This window comes from Diplotaxodon limnothrissa, linkage group LG3 (assembly GCF_057381915.1).
Source record: "Diplotaxodon limnothrissa isolate DT_005_m linkage group LG3, D_limnothrissa_male_GT1.1, whole genome shotgun sequence".
NCBI lineage: Eukaryota > Metazoa > Chordata > Actinopteri > Cichliformes > Cichlidae > Diplotaxodon > Diplotaxodon limnothrissa.
The window spans coordinates 34,030,763-34,053,809 of record NC_140598.1 but is presented as its reverse complement, the minus strand read 5'-3'; the positions used below and the strand labels follow the sequence as shown (position 1 = coordinate 34,053,809).

General features: G+C 40.9%; 1 protein-coding gene across 1 annotated transcript in view; it reads right to left on the bottom strand.

Moving 5' to 3' along the window:
- Positions 1 to 23,047, bottom strand: part of LOC146635481 (butyrophilin subfamily 3 member A2-like) — a 242,486-nt gene that overhangs the window by 51,117 nt on the left and 168,322 nt on the right. The window lies entirely within an intron of this gene.

Here is a 23,047-nt window from a genome sequence, read left to right as displayed (position 1 = left end):
CTGTCTTTATTTACTGATTCCTTTGACATTACTCCAAGATGTCACTAGGTGGCGCATGGCGCTAAGTAGAAATGGAAACCCCCTTAGAGGCAAGTGTGTCAAGCTGTAAACAGGCTCATGTTCTGTCCCTCTTTATTATAATATACTGGCAACATAACCCTCATGAAGGCACCATCCATCCATAATTTTAGGGTCTCGGCTAATGTTGGGATCTTTTCAACGGGGGAATATTAGTGCTAAAACAATGGGATCAGATGTAAAAGATGTAAAAGTAGCCAAGATAGAGCCCAAGTGCTCTGAGTATCAACACTTTCTAGTTAGGGGAATGTTTTTTCTTTGTTTTTGTTGCCTGTCCTGTTTGGTTTTTTAGCCGTCAGAATTTATCTGTGAAAACCAACAAATATACCCAAAGGATTTGCTTTGCCAAGTGAATCATCACAGCCTTGTCATTTTGGTCCATTTGACCGACCTTTGTTGTTATCATTTATTTTATTTGGTTTTCAGTTGTTACTGATGGGACAGACATGGTTGGTGGGATAGGAAAGGGAGAGAGAAAGATGAAGGAACAGAAAAACAGAGAGGAAGGAGGACAGTGAGGAAGGACACTTAAAAGAAAAAAAAATCTCCTGGATCACTTGTTGAGAGAGAATAAAAAGAGAGAACAAAAAAAGACAGCAACATAATAAACACAGCACCATTGCATTAATCTAGATAACAGTAAATAACAGTAAATACTAAATATTGAATGTTGTTGTGCAGCACGCAAGACGGACAGCACTTAATGTGCTTTGAGGTAGCAGCCAAGAAAGGTGTAGTTGGTGTCTGTTAACACCTTTGTGCACACCTGTGTGGATCAGCACACTTGTATTCAAAAGGTTTCTCCAAGTAACGATCTGCTAGAGGGTGTAGAGCTCTGTCCCCCAGGGCATGAAGCAGGCATGGAGGAGATCCAGACTCCCCGGAGTGCAAGAGCCCAAGGAGGACCACCGGAGGGGCATCCTTGCCACCCTCCTGGGAAGAGCTGAGGAGAGCCCCAGATGAGGGGTCACCCAGCAGCCACGGAGCAGAAGCCAGAGGGGACTGCAGTGATGTGCCTGCAGGCTCTGCAGGAAGCCAGCTGTGCCAGAGGGAATTGAGCAACAGGCCCAGAGGCTGAGGAGGGCTGAGGATCCCCCACACCCTGGAAGAGGACTGAGCCACGGGTGGCAGGCCCCGCCATGCTGCCACCGGGAGTGAGCCAGTACACACCTGAGCGCCCAGCCCTGGACACCAAGAAACACCAACGCACTGACGCCTGAGGGCATCAGCCACTGGCAGGAAGTATGGTGAAGGGAGATAAGCCTCCACACTTTGGAGTAGGGATGGGTATCGTTTAGGTTTTATCCGATACCGGTGCCAAATCGGTACTCAGTTCACATTTCATTACAGAAATTCAGTAACCAACATATAAACATCATTTGTGCAAAGATTTATGTTTTTAAAGTGAAAGAGTGAAAAATTGCAGCGCTGTCAATGCACGAATATCCAGACGTTGTACAAAAATGTCCAATTTTGGCACACAATTGTACACCATGCCAGTTGAATTTTTCAGGTATTTAAGAGCAGAAATTAATAAATTTTATTAACATGCCTAAAAATGATTTTTTTAAATATATTTTTGAAGAATTAACCACACATTTACATGATAATGGACCTTTTCTGCCGTGCGCATGGAGCGCACTTTAAACTCTGAGGGGCTGTAACTTTTGATTCTTTTGGCCAATTTGCATGATTGACGCCTCTTTTTAATTGTTTGAGCCAATAGAATCACAGTAATGAAGCCACCTTCACGTTACTTCAACCAATCAGACGTTCCAAGGCCAAAACCCACGTGGGCCCAAATTTACTGCATGTGATGTCTGTCCAGTCACATGTACTGTGTACATTTTAGGACATCGTCAGTTCTCAAGAAAAAAGTTGTCAGGTATCAGAACACAAGGTTCCAGAGAGAAAACCTTGCTGCAGGTGGCGGTGTTGTCACGTCTCACCCGAATTGATTTCCAAATACGTCATCAACGTGTGACAGTGGGAGAGCGTAAGGTCATTGACCTCACCGGAGTTTTACCGCAGTTCAGGCTCCTAACGACATAATGTAAGTTTAACTTTGGTCGTGTCCAAATTCATGGGCTGCATCCTCCTGAGGCTGCATTTGTAGACCGATTACGTCACAGCGACGCACCGAAGGCTGTCTCCGACTCCTCCGAATGCAGCCGACCAGCTCGATAGCTAGCCGGGAGCTCGAGGGTTACTGATGCGGCTGAGAACGGCACAACTCCCGGCACATCATTTTCAGATCACCGCGGACTTTCGCTGCTCTGGTTAAACGTAATATATAAGTTACTTAGACAACCTAAAAATGTTATTGTTGGGCCTTTTTTCAGTGTTTTGTTTGTTCGTGAGTAAATCGGTTTGGCTGAGATTAAAGTTATTTGATTAGATTAGATAAAATTAAACTTTATTAATCCCCCGGGTGGGTTCCTCCTTGGTTTCTACACAGCTGACTAAACGTCAAACAGAAAACTGATTAAACATAAGTATAAGACAGTCGAGAATTTACGCTAGTGTCCTGTTATATTTTAGATAGCAAGGAGCAGACGGCTGAGTTTATTAAACTCCACCGAGACAGCGGTGACGTTAATCTGAAGGCTAGACCGTCCAATTTCACGGCCGTTTACTTCCGGCCTACCCGACCTTCTGAGGACCCGGCCCACGTAGACCGCGAAGGCCGGGTCCTCAGGAGGATGCAGCCCATGAATTTGGACACGACCTTTTGTTCATATTTTTGCCACAGTTGTGTTATATTAAGTTGCGGTTATGTTGTGAAAGTTACATATCAGAGAAGGAAAGCTAGTTTTGTACGAAACCAAATCAGTACTATTTTTGTCTGGCTAATTCATTCTAGCTAGCGACAGTGGTGAAATGTGATTTTTTTGTTTTTTATTCGGAGATGTTTCTGTTTTATTAGGAGACTGTCTCACCCCAACATCGTCAGACTCATGGCAGTTGCCCGCACTGAGTCCTGCTTTTTGTTGACAGCTGAATACATTCATGGCGCAACCCTGCAGCAAGTGCTTCACACAGACAGCTGCTACTCTAATAGTCTGTGTTGTTGAAGGATTCAGCACTTCTTATGGTTTTTTAATCCATTTTTAGACAGCGATGAGATCGGCTACACACTCCACAGAAGCCCAGAGTTACTGTTAATATCAAAAATATAATGCTGTCCTTGGAGATTTTAACATGAGTGTAATGGATCTAAAACTGTTTAAATCTCTTCAGCCTGGTAACAAGGAAACTTTTAAAAACAGCAGCAGAAGGTTTCAGTAGTGTAGTCTAATTTGTTCTTTTTATTTAATAATAATCCATATTATGTATAACAGCTACAGTCACCCTGGAGAGAAACTATTGAGTGAGACCATCAGGACCAAGCTGGGTTTCCTGGGTCCAGAGGTTTGGAGACACTTCTTCCCTTTCTTTCATCACAGCTGTCCTGTGCCAGAAGTTCTGTTGACCCACTGAAAGAGGCTTCATTTAAGAAACACCAGGAACACTGAAGCTCATCGCATTGATCAAGCAGGACTCATGATCTTCACCAGCAGCTCCCTCACAGGGAAATCTTCATCACTCCTCCGTAGGCCCGCCCCAGGAGATGGATAAACCCAGCATTTCATGAACACTGTGATGAGACCTTTGGCTTGTGTAATGTTATAAATACTCAGATACTCCCAGAGGCTCTGGACTTTTACATAAAGATATTATATTCAGTCCTGTAGAAAGTTATATATTTAAAAATATATATGATCCTCTCAACTCTGAATCACTTTATGGTAAATAACACACCATCTGCAAAAAACTGTGAAAGAATTCCAGATCACAAGTTTGTAGTTCAACATACAAGTGACTTTTTGTCTTTAACGTTATCAATTGTCAAGAGATTTATTCTAAAAGACACTTCTTCAGCTGAGAGTCAGAGAGTAGAAAAACACATGCTGCAGATTTTACTTGCAAGGGCGGTCATAGAGCGCTCACACCAGAGTGGGGGCCTGTGATGTCCGCGCTCTGTTCTTGTGCTCGTCTTTATTTATACACAAGAGTAATACAACAGTGAATACATTTGTTCAGTGGAATGTTGATACGTGAGCATGTGCGTATGTGGTTGTGGTTGTGTGTGCGTGTGCGGTTTGTGGGAAGCAGCTCCTTTTCCTGGTAGGGAGTGAAAACTGCTCGTTCAGCTCTTACTATCGCTGTGGGAAGAAACTGATAAGAACAGAACAAGTCTTATAGTGAACAATCAGTCTAAGTAATAAAAAGGTCATCATGCAGTATTCTATCACATGTAAACTTAGATCATTAAAAGCTTATACTGACTACTAAGTACAATTTTTTTATTGACATCAATAAAACAGCTGCAGCTTTCACTACAGCACATGTTGTACTTTAACCTTTGTACTGTTTACATCAGTTCATTTTGAAGTTAACATGTGAACATGTTGGATGATCTGTCTGCTGTCACTGGGTGGTGCTGAGGTCTGAATCTGAGGGCAGCTCCTGTAATCACAACAAAAACAGAATCATCACAAACTAAAATATAAAGTTTATCTCTCCAGTCTGAAATAAAGCTGATTCTTCTGTCCTCACACACTCAGGATCTGAAGTTGTTCTCTTACATTTTTTTCAGTATTACAGTACACTACAGTACTTTAATCCATAGTTCCTGATTAATGAGGAGCTACAAGGTACAAGCTTTTTTTTTTTAAGTTATTGTCTTTACAGATGTGGCAAGAGACTGAAAACATGCTGTTGTTTGCACATATTTAATATTCAGCTCTGCACAGGAGCTGAAGCAGGATGCAGCCTGTTGCTTTTACAGTATAATACTTGTAACAAAAGTACAGTAATTAGTGACTGAGTAGCCCGGAGCGTTTCTCTTGATTTCTTTAGTAAATTCATTCACCTGCACAGATTAGCTAAACGAACCCTGACAGCCGAGTGCTCATCTTAGCTAGCTAGGTCTCAGGACCGAGCTAAGGACGGTAGTTACGGATTAGCTGACAAACACGTTTAACTTACCGAAAAAGTGCAGCTTCTGTCGGGTAGTCCAGTTTACTGAAGAACACCTCAGGCTGTCAGGTTAAAACACTCGGTCGTGTTTTCGTAGCGTAAACGCTGGTCCTCCTCTCAGAGCCTACGCTCTATCTGCTATTCCCGAACAGAGATACGCAAGTTTCTCCGTGACTGCAGCTGCCAGTCAAAGCTGCTATGATGACGTTTCACCCCAATTTAACATCACCGCGGCAGGAATTAGAATCAAACTTATGGGAGAGGAGACCCCTTGAACATCAATCAACGTGATGAGAAATATTGATAACAAAAGAAAGAATCTTTGGAAAAAAATTATCTGAGGAGAATAAATTTATTTTAGTCTGACCCCAGTCCCATCCGCTAACATTTTTCTTCTTTTTCAAATCTTCGGATCACGTGCGTGCCGAACTGTGGAGTGGGATCGGTTCGGATTACAGATCCGTTGCACCACTATTTCTCACCCCGTGTTATAACCGATTAAACGTGATCTCCTCCTTTCTGCCCCGGTACCGGGGGCGTGAGGCTTAAAGCACTTGCTGCAGGCTGCTGAGTTTGCATCTTTTGCTGTGAAGTACAGCCAGACTTTTGACCGCTTCTTTAGCTCTGCTCTAAAAAAACATATGTACCTGGGCTTTTTACCTCCTTGTAAAGGTAAAATGATCAGCTAGAATCCATAGTGTATGACATCTCATGAAAAAAAAAAAAAGCACCGAAATAAAGCACTGAAATGTGCGCTGCTTTTTGGTCTGGTTACTACCGTTTATGTCAGAACCGGATACCGGTACCCATCCCTACTTTGGAGGGCCTGAGATGTTCCCAGAAAGGTGGAGTCTGGGATCGACCTGACATATAGACACAGACGAACAGGTGCACACAGGCACAAACGTGCACTCCCACCCTCATGCACACATCCCCTGTACGTTTGCATGGGTTAATGAAGACCCGTTATTTTTAGAATCTCCCACCATGCTGTCAAAGAAGAGCTGACATTGATGCTTTTAAACCATTCATGTCGCTTGATGTTTGAGCTGATAAATGGTAAGTCTGAAATCTCTAGATTATTGCATATTGCCTGTTCTACATCTAGCCAAGGCTCATCTAAGGGGGTATGACATGAACGGAAGCCTGTTGGCTAAGAAGTAGTGTTGAAAGTTAGGCAGATCTAGTCCTCCTTTATATTTGGTCCTTTGTAGCTGAACGCGGGGATTTGTCTTTCCAAAGGAAGAAATATATGAATTCAGAGATCTGAACCAATCTTGTGATGGTTCGTTCGGGGTCACTGAAAATAAATAGTTGTTTTTTTTTTTGGCAAGACCATTATTTTTATAGCAGTGCTCCTTCCCATGAGTGATATGGGTAGAGATTTCCATCTAGCCAGATCGCCTTCTACTTTCTTTAGAAGTGGGATGTCGTTTAACTTTATTAAATCTGCAAGCTCAGGAGAGATATTAATACCTAAGTATTTAATATTTCCAGGTTGAAGTGGGGTAGAAGAAGAATTATGGAAGGAGCAAAAAATTGGAAGAACTGTAGATTTTGACCAGTAAATTGAATAATCTGAAACTCTTGTGTTTGCCTCTGTGTCAGACTGTGAGAACACAGCTCTGTTATTGATGCTGGTGTCCCACCAGTTTAATATCTGTACAACTACACGGTGCAAAATATTCATTTAGTCAGTGCTTTGTTATTGGTGATCAGTTCAAATGACTTAAAGCAACATGAGCTTTTTTTAGTGCTACCATGGAAATTTAGTTATAAGCTGTTAGGATTACTGTGACTGGCTAGGCCATCACTGGTATAATGAAAGCATAAAAAAACGTTAAATGGCTACAAATAGATTTGAAAGCATCAGTATGTGCTCTGTCTCACCTACCACAGCAACAGCTCTGCTTCTCTGAAAACTATTTTCACATAGTTGTTTTACAAAGGTCATACAGGAAGCATCTATTGGTTGGTCTCCGGCAAGACATCATGGAGGTCAGAGCTCTGTGCATCAGACTGTGTAAGTACTGTCTCAGTTTATACATTAAAATTAAACTATAAAGAGTTTGTTAAGGTTAACAATGTTGTTAAAAGACTGTGATGATTTAAATCTTTCATGTAGCAGAAACCTTTGGTGACACCTTAGAAATAACAAGTACAAAGTAATGTTTCTATTCAACAACTTAACAAGGAATAGCACTATTAACTCTAAGAGTTGGCAACTCTAAAGATGTCTGAAGATGTGGGTACATCTTATAGTAACTATTTTTGGTCTTTTTAGTGATGACTGTGTTGATTCTGCTGTGTGCACATGCTCAGAAAGTTGGTGAGTAATATCTGTTTGCTTATTTATCACTTTGTGATTGGAGGAAAAGATGGTTTATTTAAACACCAAAAAGAACATTTTGGTCAATCACCACCTTTACTGGGTTTGGTCACAAAAGTTGTTATGCACATTTTATTGGTTATCACATTTTAAATTTACAACTTAAATCCATGTGTTTGGACTGTGGGAGGAAGCCGTGGAGAACCCATGCATATACAGGGAGAATATGCAAACTCAACAAAGAAAGACCCTGGCCTGGTGGAACTGAACTCATAACCTTCTTGCTCTGAGGCAACAGTGGTAATCACCATGCCACCATGCTGCCATCTGCACTTAGTGGGGATAGGTTAATTGGAAAGTCTAAATTGCCCATAGGTGTGAATGCAGGAGTGAATGTGAGTGCAAATGGTTGTCTGTGTCTATGCGTTACCCCTGTGACAGAGTGGCAATCTGTCCAGGGTGTACCCCGCCTCTCGCCTTAAGACTGCTGGGATAGGTTCCAGCGCCCCTCGCAACCCTGAAAAAGGAAAGTGGAAGCGAATGATTGGATGAAACTTAAATCCAGCTCTTTGTTAATTCAGCAATAACATTGAATCTTTTTTTGTATTTTGTCATTTTTTCTCAGATGCAGTTTTTCTTCATATTGTTCCAAACAAATCCCAGTTTTTTGAATATGAGTCAGTTAGTTTTTACTGTGAGGAGCCTTCTCATGGAGATGTGTTATATAAGATGAAGGAGGAAGTAGAGCAATGCAACAAAACCAGTAAGAAAACAACAGTAACGACAACAGGATCAAAGTGCACCATTCATCCTCTTTATGCAAGTGACAGTGGAGAATACTGGTGTGGGACAGCAGGAGGGAAGAGAAGCAACATTATCAACATCACTGTCACTGGTATGTTTTAGTGAAGGCAGTAATATTTTGTCACAAACAAACACAAGTTCAACATTTTATAACTTGAAATCACCTGTCATTCAGCTGGTTCTGTGATCCTGGAGAGTCCTGCTGTTCCTGTGATGGAGGGAGAAGCTGTGACACTGCGCTGCAGAAACAAGATGTCTTCATCCAATATCGCAGCTGATTTCTACAAAAATGGAGTTCACAACAGGAGCAGCTCCTCAGGAAGCCTGACCATCCAAGGAGTTTTAAAGTCTGATGAAGGACTTTACAAGTGCAAAATCGCAGGAGCTGGAGAATCACCAGAGAGCTGGCTGTCTGTCTCTGCGCCATGTTTCACAGGTGAGAAACAGCAATGTTTCAAAAATATTTATACGTATGTGTGAAACAAATATTTGCAAAGCTTTTCAATATGTTTTTTTTTCTTTGTGGGGTTAATCATCAGTTATTGAAGAAGGTTCTTTGGACCTTTTAGAGGACTTTGGTATAGGATTTGTAACATTTTAAGCATGCAAGTGTGAAATTATTAATAGTGAAATTTATACTTAATCTTTCTTCAAACTCGATAAATGTACATTCAGCAACTTATCTAGACAGTCACAACAAGAGGAGCCACTATGCTGCTACTACACCTTGGATCGTTGTCACTATTTTACTGAGCACTCTGATTGCAGTGGTGGGACTCTATCACTTCCGCAAAGATTTGTACAGAGGTAAAAAAAAAAGGGGAAACATTTTTATATAATTAAATGTATATATACGTATATATATATATATATATATATATATATATATATATATATATATATATATATATATATATATATATATATATATATATACGTGTATATATATATATATATATATATATATATATATATATATATATATATATATATATATATATATATATATACACATATATATATATACACATATATATATACACATATACATATATACACATATATATATATACACATATATATAGATATATATATGTATATGTATATAGATATATACATATATATAGATATATATATGTATATGTATATAGATATATACATATGCTTTATTCTTCAGTTGCTAATGTTTCTTCAGTTTCTTTAATTGCTCTATTCATCTGTTTTGATTATTGGTTATTGCAGTTATTTTTCCTTTTTTTATTGCAGCTTTGGTCTATTGGTCAACAATGGCATGTGGTTCAGGCTCAACAGAAGATCAAACAGGACAGAACGCAAACAGTAAGAAATGCCTTTACTATCAGCAATAACATCCCGTTAGATTAAGTTTCTCATAAGAAATCTGTTTTTTAATTTCATTTCATTTCATTTTCTATTACTGTATTTTATTTGATTTTTTACCTTATTTAATAATAACTGTGTTATCTGGTGTGATCCTATTATTGACGATGAGAGGCAGACGTGGGTCGTAATTACTGATGTTGCTGTGGTTATCTGCTCCCTCACTCCCACTGTTTGTCTCCATCAGATGAAGTTGAATTGTGTCCTAATCCAGTTTATGATTCTTTGGACCAGGGTGACACTCAACCTCTAGGTAAAAATCATTGTGATAATATAGTATAACTCTGCACATAATATTTAGTAAAATCTGGTTAAAAAGTACAATTGCTCTACCCTCTAGAATTTTCCATGACCCCACAGCTGTGTCATCAGTACCACTCATCTTTCAACTCTTCATTATCTTCACAGCTTCACATTTCCTCCTTACTAATGCTCTGCACTTCCTGATTCACTAAGTTTCCTCGATCTGCCCTCCGCGCTCTCTTATTTGCCGATCCCTTCTTTTGTATGCTCGCCTACACTTATTCATTCTGCCATCAAGTCTAATCACCTTCTTTGGTCTGTCGACCAAACACTTTGACATTTTTCCTAACAGAACATGTTTCAGCACAGCCATTTTGATCATTTCACAAAACCATTCTTCTACCTAATACGAAATAAGAAATGAACATTTTATTACTAGCATAATATCACATTGTTGCCAAAATATACAATACTATGACTAACTGTTATTTTGTAGTCCTTTAATAATTATGTTGATATTAAATTGTTCTCCCTGTTTATTACATCTATTATCACAATTTAAACAATGTTATTGCTGAGAGGTGATGAAAAGTGTTGTAAATAAGTGATTGAATTAGATTCAGGGCAGCACGGTGGCACGGTGGTTAGCACTGTTGTCCTGAGTTCACTTCCACCATCAGGCCGGGGTCTTTCTGTGTGGAGTTTGCATGGGTTTCCTCCGGGTACTCCGGCTTCCTCCCACCATCCAAAGACATGCAGCTTGTGGGGATAGGTTGATTGGATAATCCAAATTGTCACTAGGTGTGAATGTGCGAATGAATGTGAGTGTGAATGGTTGTCTGTCCCTGTGTGTTGGCCCTGCGACAGACTGGCGACCTGTCCAGGGTGTACCCCGCCTCTCGCCCCATGACAGCTGGGATAGGCTCCAGCGCCCCCCGCGACCCTGAAAAGGAAAGTGGAAGCGAATGGATGGATGGATGAATTAGATTCAATTTTGTTAACCAACATATTCAATTTCATCTCTCTTCAAACAGAAACAGTGAAAACCACAGTAGCATACATGGCTTCACCAGGTATCTACCAAGCTGTGGCAGAGGATGCTTGCTATTCTACAATACCGTAGGTAAGACTGAGAACAATGATGCCTTATGCTCTGCATTCACCTAACATGTGATGAATGGTTGAGACTAATGAATTACTGATGAATCACTGGTTGCAACACCATTGGCAATCACGTTTTTGTGATACCTGACAATGAGTCTTTCACTTCAAAATGGTTTTGCAGCTCTTTTCAGATGACTTTGTTTCTCCATGCTTTAGTTTCTTTTCAATCGTGGCATGATCATGTTGCTCTTTAACCTGCTTCTCTGGTTCTTTTTAAGTGATTTCTTGATTCAGTAAGAGTGGCAATATTCATGTCTGGGTATGATTAGTGAAGCTGAACTCACTGTTCCAAAAAAGTAACATTTAATAACAAACTTGTCTTACAATAGATATCAATGTTTCTTGGCATTAGTTCATGTGACATGAGTCTTTTGTAACATAACTGTATCATAGACACTAAAAATTCAAACATAAAACAAACAAAATGTTAAATTTATTTCATCCACTCATTCTTTTCTGCTCCTTGATTTCAGTGTTGCTGTTGGGTTGGAGCCGATCCTAGGAAAGGTTTACCTTGGACAGGTCGCCAGTCTATCATGGGTCTGTAGCATGTCCTCAACTTGTGGAGGCATCATGGGATATTTGTGAACATACCCATGTAAACCACTGATCTCCGCCAACTCTGCCTTGAACAACACCCCAGGCCAAACCAGGACCAGGGTTTTGATAAATTGGATAAGTCTACCACAGCCCACTGTGTATGCCCTTGGCACCTTACCAGAATGCTGTATTTCCCTCCTGGACTGAGATCATCTTCATCAGTGGAGGTGGGCAGCTTCCTGCAAGTTGGAAGGACAACCCTTAGCCACTAAGGAGTAAAAGCAGATGAAATAGGGCTGATTCATTAACATCTAGTGACCAGAAGGTTGGTGGTTCAATCCCTGGCGGCTCCAGTCTGCATGACAAAGATCCTTGGGCAAGATGTTAACACCAAGTTGCTCTCTGATGCATCCATCAGAGTGTGAATGCTAAAAAAGCTCTTAAGCATAGAAGATAGTGCTTCTGTTAATGGATGAATAACGCATGTTGTATAAAGTGCTTTGAGTACTCTGGGAGAGTAGACTCAGAATCAGTTCATAGACAGAACATGCAGACCCCGTATAAAAAGCCATCAGCTGGCCCAAGAAATCATAATTACACTATGCAAATGAAACATAAAATTTGTAAACTGTAATCACTCCCAACCTTTTGTAAGATAAATCTCACTTTAAATTATCAATCATAACTTGAAATTAAAAGTTGCTGTTTATCAACTGATGGCATACGGTTTTTATGTTTTTTTATACTGTTCAGAATTTTCTTCTGTACTTTATCTTAAACTTTACAGAGGGAGCAAGAAAGACAGATACATGAAAGAAAAGCTTTGAAAAACATGCTCAGGTATGAGTGAGACTGAAAACATGGAAGTAACTCAGAATTATCCAGTTTTGTTTATCCTCTATTATTTGTCAGTTCAAACCAATTGTTGATCACATTACACCTTTGCAGAACATTTTATGATTAAGCCTAATAAAAGTTAATATAATAATCAAATGCACACGTGGTGTACTGATCTGTATCTGTATCTTTATTTATTTCAGACATAATAAAACAAACAAAAAAAACAATATATACTCGTCTACATGTATTTTCATTTACGGATACGAATATATGTGTAGATATACACACACACACACGTATTTGTACAGACAAACAAGAAAGAAATATAAAAAAAACCACATTCATCTAACATGAGATAACAGTTGTTTGGTCTGAAAAGGAGTAGGAAGAAGTATGCACATACTTATTAACTCCTACCCCTCCTCAACATCTTATTAATCCCACATATTTACCTAATTCTCCTCATCACATACTCCACACAATACACAAGAAAACTTATATCAACAAGGCTGGCACGATATTTATAATTTAAATACGAGTTGACATATTTATACATACAATGGGTGATTGTCTTTTTCAATATCATATCCTTCCAAAAGTAATTTTCAAAGTGTCTTTATGAACTTGCCAATTCCTGAGCATTGCTGTAATTCTGCAGTAAAGCTATTCCACAGTTTTACTCCATAAATAGTTACGCAAAAGGTTTTAACATTTGACCGTGCTTTAAGAATCTTCAGATTCAACTTACCCCTTAGTTCATAGTCTCCTTCTCTGTCATAGAACATCCTCTGTATATTTCCTGGTAACATATTGTATCTAGCTTTATACATAATTTTTGCCGTTTTGTATTTTATAAGATCCATAAACTTCAAAATTTTTAATTTCAAAAACATGGTGTTAGTATGGTCTCTATATCCAGCTTTACTAATCATCCTGATTGCTTTCTTTTGAATTTTACATATTGGTTGAAGTGAAGTTTTATATGTGTTTCCCCAAATTTCCGCACAGTATTCCAAATATGGCAATATAAGTGAACAGTAAAGTACCCGGAGTGATTTGGAAGGCAAAAAATATTTAACTTTACTCAGTATGGAGACACTTCTTGACAGTTTAGCTTGTAAATACTTTATATGAGGTTTCCAGCAGATTTTGTTATCTATTATCACACCCAGAAATTTTGTATCCGAAACTTGCTCTAATTCGACATTATTTACTAATAACTTTGCTTCGGCATCTTTTTTATAATTTCCGAATAACATAAATGTCGTTTTTTCCAAATTTAATGATAACTTATTTCTATCAAACCATGTTTTCAGTTTAATCATTTCTTGTGTGACAATTTCCAAAAGCTGCTGTAAGTTCTCTCCAGCACAAAAAATATTTGTATCATCTGCAAATAGAATAAACTGTAATATATCTGATGTTCTGCATATATCGTTGATATAGAGGATAAACAGCTTTGGTCCCAATACTGACCAGTATTGATCTGAAACCATACTGACTATCCGTTATTATTTTGTGTTTGTCTATAAATTTGTCGAGTCTATTAATAAAAATTTTTTCCAGTATTTTTGAAAATTGAGAAAGTAGAGAGACAGGCCTATAATTTGTGAATTGGTGTTTATCACCATTTTTGAACAATGGTGTTACTTTAGCTGTTTTCATTTGTGTCGGGAATGTACCAGTTTGTATGGACAAATTGCAGATATGTGTTAAGGGTTTGGAAATGCCCTCTATCACTTTCTTGACTATTTCCATATCTATGTCATCAGAGTCTGTAGAGTTTTTTGTATGTAATTTCCCAACAATATCAATGATTTCCTTTTCTTCTACTGCCGTTAAGAACATTGAATGAGGATTGCGATCAATGAATCTGGTTTCTTTCTCTACCGAATCTGTCATATCAGGAATTGTTTCAGCCAAGTCTGATCTACTGATGTTCAAAAATGAGAATCAGAATGGACAAGGAAAATAATTTAAGTGACGTTGCTCACTGACAATGTGGCCAGATACAGCATTAAAATGGAGTCAATGAATCCTAACTGTATATATTCAGTACCTGTAAGTATTTGAGTTAAAGTGTAGAAAGGGGTGATCTTAATGCTTAGATTTATTTATTTCATCCAAAAAATCATACATTTTTAACTTAGCTCAAAAAACGAATCCAACAAATCCACCCAGTGAAATTGTGACTTAGTCATAACAAACATTATCACTGATGTTACTGTAGTTACCTGTCTCTGTAGCTTTCCAACATAAGATGAATGTGAACTGTCCTTTAGACTCATAGCCATGCATGACACTAAACTGTGATTAAAAATATTTTAATAGTAAATATTAAGCAACATTAAAAACTTTGCCAAGTACTTTTGCAACAAAGGTGAGTGTTTTATTAAGCAAAAATGTGGCATCCAACTGATTTAATCCGCCTGTTGTCACAGCAGAACCAGGAACCATCGCAGAGATCCCCTCAGCGGGTCCCTACCAACCCATAGCAGAAAATCATTAATTGACTCACAACAGATGCTCCGAAAACTAATGTTTAAATTCAAAAACACATTGGTGTGTGATATGCTGAAAAGCAAAAATAGTTTAGTTTCTTTTTGTTCTGCAGTTCCTTTATACCTTACAGTGAGCAGCGGTTTATCCAGCTTGTACTTGAACAAGCTGTGCAGTACATTTTCAGATCAGGTTTGGTGTGCATGTCTATAAATTGATATAGCTCGTGTGCATGCATTTAGCTACAGATGCAAGCCATGTGGTTCTTAGCATATGTGAAGTTCGAATACTAACAAAAGAACATGTCTGTTATTTAGATGTTGAACTTAACTTAAAAGTGTATGAATGCTGTCACAAGAAAAGACCTGCACTGACTTTCAAAAACACTCACTGTGGTTAACTCCTAATCTTAAAGTGTTTTGAAACTGTTTTTTTCTGAAACAGACACACTAAGCTTGTGGTCAGCAGTCAAATATACCCGTGAAGCACGACTCTGTGCATGTCTGTAACTGAAATATGGTTGATTAAAAAAATGGTGTCTTGTTTCTACTCAATAAAGCCAAAGACTTTCTATATTTGTTTGGTCAGACTGTGTGAAATCAGATGACGGAAGCTCAGTGGGTGTTAGTGATGCTATGATAATGAAGGAAGTGAGGTGGTGCACAAATAGTGCTTATTTCTTGTGAAGAATATCAAATCTGATTTTCAACTTTTTAACCCAGATGCCATCCAGAAGCTCAACCTGATCAGGAGATACTCCCTGATCTAAATTCTATTCTAGGCCCAAAACTAACAAAAAAGGAGAACTGCAATGTGTTTTCTCTCACTGCACTTTCATTCATAAATGATCAAAAGTAGAAATGTTAAGTATTAATCCCTGACAACTATTGCTTTTGATAAAGTACACATTTATACAACATAAAGCTTTTTTACTTACATGTATATGGTACTGATATATTCTGGCTGAGTACACACAGACCTCCGCAACGCTAAAGCTTTTTTTCTTTAGATGGTTTGGTGGTGATGGGTTATCTGGCAAAGATCACAGATCAGCACTGCTACCATCTAATGGCTATTGTTGGTATTGCTATGCAAGGTGACCAGAAAAATAAAAAGTGCCACAGTATCTAGAGACTTAGTAAATCTGGATAAAAAACTATGAAACTGTGAGTGTGTGTCTGTGGGCGTGTGGCAAAGTTTCTCTTGACGCTTTCATTTTCCAGCTCAAACTGTCCTCTACAGCAAAGATAAGCCTTGAGGTATCATTGAAAGGAAAAAAACAATGTGCACGGTCCCCTTTTAGGATTTGGTAACAGGGCAGAGGTCATATCATACTAAATGCTTTTAATATATATTTAGATGAGTAATGCATGTTACTCATTTTACTAATGCTTGAAAACACTATTAAAACTACAAGTCAAAATATTTGGACACGCTTTCTCATATAATGGTTTTTCTTTATTTGTAATACTTTCAACATTGTAGCTAAACGAACTTTACAAACACCTCAGGCTGTCAGGTTAAAACACTCAGTCATGTTTTCGTAACGTAAACGCTGGCCCTCCTCTCAGAGCCTACGCTCTATCTGCTATTCCCGAACAGAGATACGCAAGTTTCTCCATGACTGCGGCTGACAGTCAAAGCTGCTATGATGACGTTTCACCCCAATCACCGTAGTAGGAATTAGAATCAAACTTATGGGAGAGGAGACCCCTTGGACATCAGTCAACGTGATGAGAACTATTGAAAACAAAAGAAAATTATCTGAGGATTACTAATTTACTTTAGTCTGACCCCAGTCCCATCCACTAACATGGAGGAGGCGGGGTTTATGACCTATACTGAGCCAGACACCAGGGGGCGATAGAGACAGTCGTTGCACCATACACATACTTTTTTTTCCTTCTTTTTCAAATCTTCGGATCACATGCGTGCCGAACCGTGGAGTGGGATCGGTTCGGATTACGGATCCGTTGCACCACTATTTCTCACCCCGTGTTATAACCGATTAAACGTGATCTCCTCCTTTCTGCCCCCGGTACTGGGGGCGTGGGGCTTAAAGCACTTGCTGCTGAGTTTGCATCTTTTGCTGTGAAGTACAATCAGACTTTTGACCGCTTCACCTTGTGCATTTTTAATCTGTAGCTCTGCTCTAAAAGACCGTATGTACCTGGGCCCGCCTACATTTTACCTCCTTGTAAAGGTAAAATGATCGGCTAGAATCCATAGTGTATGACATCTCATGAAAAAAAAAAGCATCGAAATAAAGCACTGAAATGTGCACTGCTTTTTGGTTTGGTTACTACCGTTTATGGCACCGGATACCGGTACCCATCCCTACTTTGGAGGGCCTGAGATGTTCCCAGAAAGGTGGAGTCTGTAATTGACCTGACATATAGACACAGACGAACAATGTTCTGAACCAATCTTGTGATGGTTCGTTCGGGGTCACTGAAAATAAATAGTTTATTTTTGGCAAGACCATCATTTTTATAGCAGTGCTCCTTCCCATGAGTGATATGGGTAAAGATTAACATCTAGCCAGATCACCTTCTACTTTCTTTAGAAGTGGGATGTCGTTTAACTTTATTAAATCTGCAAGCTCAGGAGAGATATTAATACCTAAGTATTTAATATTTCCAGGTTGGAGTGGGGTAGAAGAAGAATTATGGAAGGAGCAAAAAATTGGAAGAACTGTAGATTTTGACCAGTAAATTGAATAATCTGAAACTCTTGTGTTTGCCTCTGTGTCAGACTGTGAGAACACAGCTCTGTTATTGACGCTGTTGTCCCACCAGTTTAATATCTGTACAACTACACGGTGCAAAATATTTATTTAGTCAGTGCTTTGTTATTGGTGATCATATTCCAAGATGGCGCCGCGGATGGCAGCCTCGGTACTGCGCTCTCTCGCACTTTTCTTGTTTTTGTTTATTTTCTGCGCTTTTGGTCATTCAGACCACATCACTTTCTCCAGAGATCAACTGCTTAACATCAGGCAGTCGTCTCACTATAGTTCTTATCCATTTTTCACAAACCCGGAAAGTTTTTTGGAGATTTTAGTTGGAGGCGCAGCAGCTCTCTGTGGCTCCTGGAGAAGACGTAGACGGGGGAGTCGCGCCGGTGCGCTGGTGAAACTACGTCGGCGAGGATTCCGCACGGCACTCTCCTCCATTCACCTCGCGAATCTCCGCTCTCTTCCAAACAAAGTCGACGAATTACTGCTCTTAAACCGGACTAACAAGGACTTTGCACGCTCTGCTGCCCTCTGCTTCACTGAAACCTGGCTCAGTGAGCAAGTCCCAGACGCTGTCTTAAATCTGCTGGGCTTCCATCTTCACCGGGCGGACCGCAAAACAGAGCTCTCAAGGAAAACAAAGGGTGGTGGAGTCTGCTTCTACATTAATGAAGGTTGGTGTACTGATGTCACAGTGTTACAGAAACACTGCAGCCCACACTTGGAAAGTTTTTTCATCAACTGTAAACCTTTTTATTCACCGCGGGAGTTTTCTTCCTTCATGCTGGTCGGAGTTTACATCAGTCCACAGGCCAACGCGAACAACGCACTGTGCGAGCTGGCTGACCAGATTACTACCCTGGAGAGGAAATTCCCGGATTCCTTTACAATTATTCTTGGGGATTTTAACAGAGCAAACCTAAACTACGAACTCCCTAAATACAGACAGCATATAGACTGCCCCACCAGGGACAACATCATACTGGATCACTGCTACACCACTCTAAAAGATGCCTATCGCTCTGTGCCCCGGGCAGCTTTGGGACATTCACTGTATGATCTGTATGATCACTGTATGGTCCATCTTATTCCAGTTTATAGGCAAAAACTCAAACGTGCCAAGCCTGTAGTCAAAACTGTGAAGAAGTGGACTAACGCAGCAAAGCAGGAACTGCAGGACTGTTTTGACTCCACTGATTGGACTCTTTTTGAAGCTGCATCTGAGAACCTAGATGAGCTCACGGACACTGTGACATCATACATCAGTTTTTGTGAAGATGTTTGTGTGCCAACAAAGACCTTTTGCACATACAACAACAATAAACCATGGTTCACTCCTAAACTCCAACATCTTCGTAAGGCCAAGGAGGACGCCTACAGAAGTGGTGACAGGGCCCTGTACAAGCAAGCCAGGAACACACTGACCAAGGAGATCAAAGCAGCTAAAAGGATCTACTCCCAGAAACTGGAAGAACGGCTCTCAGCCAACGACTCTGCGTCAGTGTGGAGGGGCCTGCAGGAAATCACCAGCTACAGACGCCCCCCACCCACTATTGAAGCAAACAAAGACCTGGCCAACGAGTTAAACACTTTCTATTGCAGGTTTGTGACGGACAGACTCCCACGCCCCACCCTCCCCTCCCCAGGGACATTGCTTCAGACATTGACCCCCAACACACCTTCCACCTCTCCCCCCTTCACCCTGCCCCTCCCCAATCAAGACTCAACGACCACCCACACCCTCCCCAATCCAGACTCAACGACCACCACCACCCTCTCCAATCCAGACTCAACGACCTCCACCACACCTCTCACCCCCCTTTCCTCCTCCCTGAAACTAAGAATACACACTCAGGATGTGAGCCGACTATTCCAGAAACAGAAGCCCAGGAAAGCCCCCGGACCAGATGGCGTCTCACCCTCCTGCCTCAAAACCTGTGCTGAACAGCTGGCTCCCATCTTTACTCGCATCTTCAACAGATCCCTGGAGCTGTGTGAAGTTCCCTCCTGCTTCAAACACTCCACCATCATCCCTGTTCCCAAGAAACCCACCATCACAGGACTGAATGACTACAGACCTGTCGCCTTGACGTCTGTGGTCATGAAATCCTTCGAACGACTGGTGTTAGCCCATCTGAAAGACATTACAGGCCACCAGCTGGACCCTCTGCAGTTTGCCTACCGGGCAAACAGGTCGGTGGATGGTGCAGTGAACATGGGGCTGCATTACATCCTGCAACACCTTGACCGCCCGGGAACTTATGCCAGGGTCCTGTTTGTGGACTTTAGTTCGGCTTTTAACACCATTGTGCCTGAACTTCTCTCCTCCAAACTCTCCCAGCTCAGCGTGTCACCAGCTACCTGTCAGTGGATCACTAGCTTCCTGACAGACAGAAAGCAACAAGTGAGGCTGGGGGAGATCACCTCTGAAACCCGGTCCCTCAGTATTGGTGCCCCTCAAGGATGTGTCCTCTCACCACTACTGTTCTCCCTCTACACTAACGACTGCACCTCCAAGAACTCGGCTGTCAAACTCCTAAAGTTTGCAGATGACACCACTGTCATTGGCCTCATTCAAGATGGTGATGAGTCTGCATACTGGCTGGTACTCTGGTGCAGTCAGCACAATCTGGAGCTGAACACTCTTAAGACTGTAGAGATGACAGTGGACTTCAGGAGACAGTGCCCCCCTGCCCTCCATCCAGGATCTGTACCTCTCAAGAACCAGGAAACGGGCAGGGAAAATCATCACAGACCCCTCACACCCTGCACACAGACTTTTTGATCTGCTGCCCTCTGGCAGACGGTACAGAAGCCTGCAGACCAGGACCACCCGACACAGGAACAGTTTCTTTCCCCTCGCCATCTCCCTTCTTAACAGTTGACCTGTCACACTGCTCCCACTGCCAGACTGCAACTGCACCTTATGTACATTTTGTAGTATTCATTCCACCTCATTCATTTCTGTATTTTATGTATATAAGTTTAGATTCGTTATTTATAGTTGGTTTACACAGCTTTGTGTATGTATGTGTAATGTGTATATATAGACACTTGTGTGTGTGTGTGTGTGTGTGTGTGAGATTTACATTGCTGTGCTTGAGAGCCACCATCTACCGGAACCAAATTCCCTGTATGTGTCTGCACATATACTTGGCCAATAAACACGATTCTGATTCTGATTCTGATCAGTTCAAATGACTTAAAGCAACATGAGCTTTTTTTAGTGCTACCATGAAAATTTAGTTATAAGCTGTTAGGATGACTGTGACTGGCTAGACTGGGATTGCCAGGCTTCTACCGTTCTACCTTTAAAAGCCGGAGAGCAGTCAAATGCTGGAAGTGGAAGCTAAATTGGCTAGTCATTCATATGTATATTAGGTTGTTACCTAGGAATTCTGGAGGGAGGGGAGTGGGGGTGAGTGATTGAGGGGGTGGGGGAGTGGAGTGTTTCAGTTTGCCATCTTAGGGAGAAATCAACACACATGGGTGTATGTCCTTTGTTGCTGAGATTTATTGATGAAAACAGTACAAAAAACCAACCATTTGTACACATATTTACAAATAATAATAAAAAGTGAGTGAGTACATTTCAACATTTTCAGCAATCACTCACAATCCTGGCACTGCCATGGTATCTGTTGTCTGCATTTACCACATGTGTATCTGTAGCAGTGAACACATCGCACAGTGGCCTGATTTTTCTTGCATTTGTGTTTGACCTGACCTTGGCCTTAGCCGTTGGCTCTCCATCTGCAGCGTACGCTTCTATTGGGGTGAAAGGGAGACAGGTCCCCACATGTTCTTCACGCCACACTGTATCTTTCGCTGTCTCAGTCCCCAAACAAGCTCTCTTTTTCGGTGGAGAAGCAGTCTCCTCATCTGCAGTGTGAACAAATTCAAATTGTGAGCAATGGGAAGGTCAAACAAAATCACAAATGCATGCATAGATACTAATTATAATTCCAGTATCTCCTCCTCTGTATCCTCTGCATTTTCTTTCCTTGGAGAGGAGGTCCGTACACCACAGAATTCTTCAGGGCAATGAAGGATTAGGCTAAGTGCAGTGAGATTGTATCATATATATACCCTTGATCACAATTGATCAGACATTATTCTGATACAGAGGAGGAGATACTGGAATTATAATTAGTATCTATGCATGCATTTGTGATTTTGTTTGACCTTCCCATTGCTCACAATTTGAATTTGTTGGAAATAACAATTTATCTTATTTCTTAGGTGTTTTCAACCTCTGCTGCCACGCTGACGGCGTATGCGGCCGTATGCTGAAAATGTTGAAATGTATTCACTCACTCACTCACTGGCGCTGGCCAGTTGCCGTGTTTTATAACATGATTGACATGGCAGCACTGAATGCACATGTGCTGTATCAAGCATGCACCGGGACGAAGGAAAGACGGGCTTTTCCCATCAAAGACTCGGTGCTGTTTCCTGCAGTATATTGCAAGTAAACCTGACAAGTTTGGGATCAAGTTTTGGGTGGCTTGCGACCTAAAATCCAAGTACATTTGCAATGTCTTCCCATATCTTGGCAAGGACCCCAATCGTCCCACTGGGGAGAGACTTTCTGAAAATGTAGTAATGAGGCTGATGGAACCATTCCTAGACAAGGGCAGAAATGTTACCACGGACAATTTTTTCACATCGCTTTCACTTGCGCAAAAACTTCTTGGACGGAAAACCACCATCCTCGGCACAGTCAACAAGATTCGCAGGGAAATTCCTCAATCCACTAGACAGACAGATCGCAATGAATTCACCACTCAGGTATGTTGCAGGTCTTTTGTGGTTCTATGTTTATGTGTTTCATTGTGTGTAAAAGGGCTATGGAAATAACAATTTATCTTATTTCTTAGGTGTTTTCAACCTCTGCTGCCACGCTGACGGCGTATGCGGCCAAACGGAAGAAGACAGTCTATATTCTTAGCAGCATGCACAGCGTGGTTCAGACTGATAACACCACCAAAAGGAAGCCAAACACTGTCACCCTTTACAACAAAACAAAGTGTGGCGTGGATGTGATGGACCAGATGGTTCGGGAGTACACAGTCCGCAGAGGAACACGGCGCTGGCCAGTTGCCGTGTTTTATAACATGATTGACATGGCAGCACTGAATGCACATGTGCTGTATCAAGCATGCACCGGGACGAAGGAAAGACGGGTGGACTTCCTGGTGGCGCTTGCAACAGAGTTGGCTCGCTCTCATGTAGCTGCGAAGAAGGCAAGAAAAGAACAGTTGCTTCGGACACAACCCTCCACACCTGGCCCTGGAAAAAGAGCCACGTGTCAGGTCAAACACAAGAAATGCAAGAAAAATCAGGCCACTGTGTGATGTGTTCACTGCTACAGATACACATGTGGTAAATGC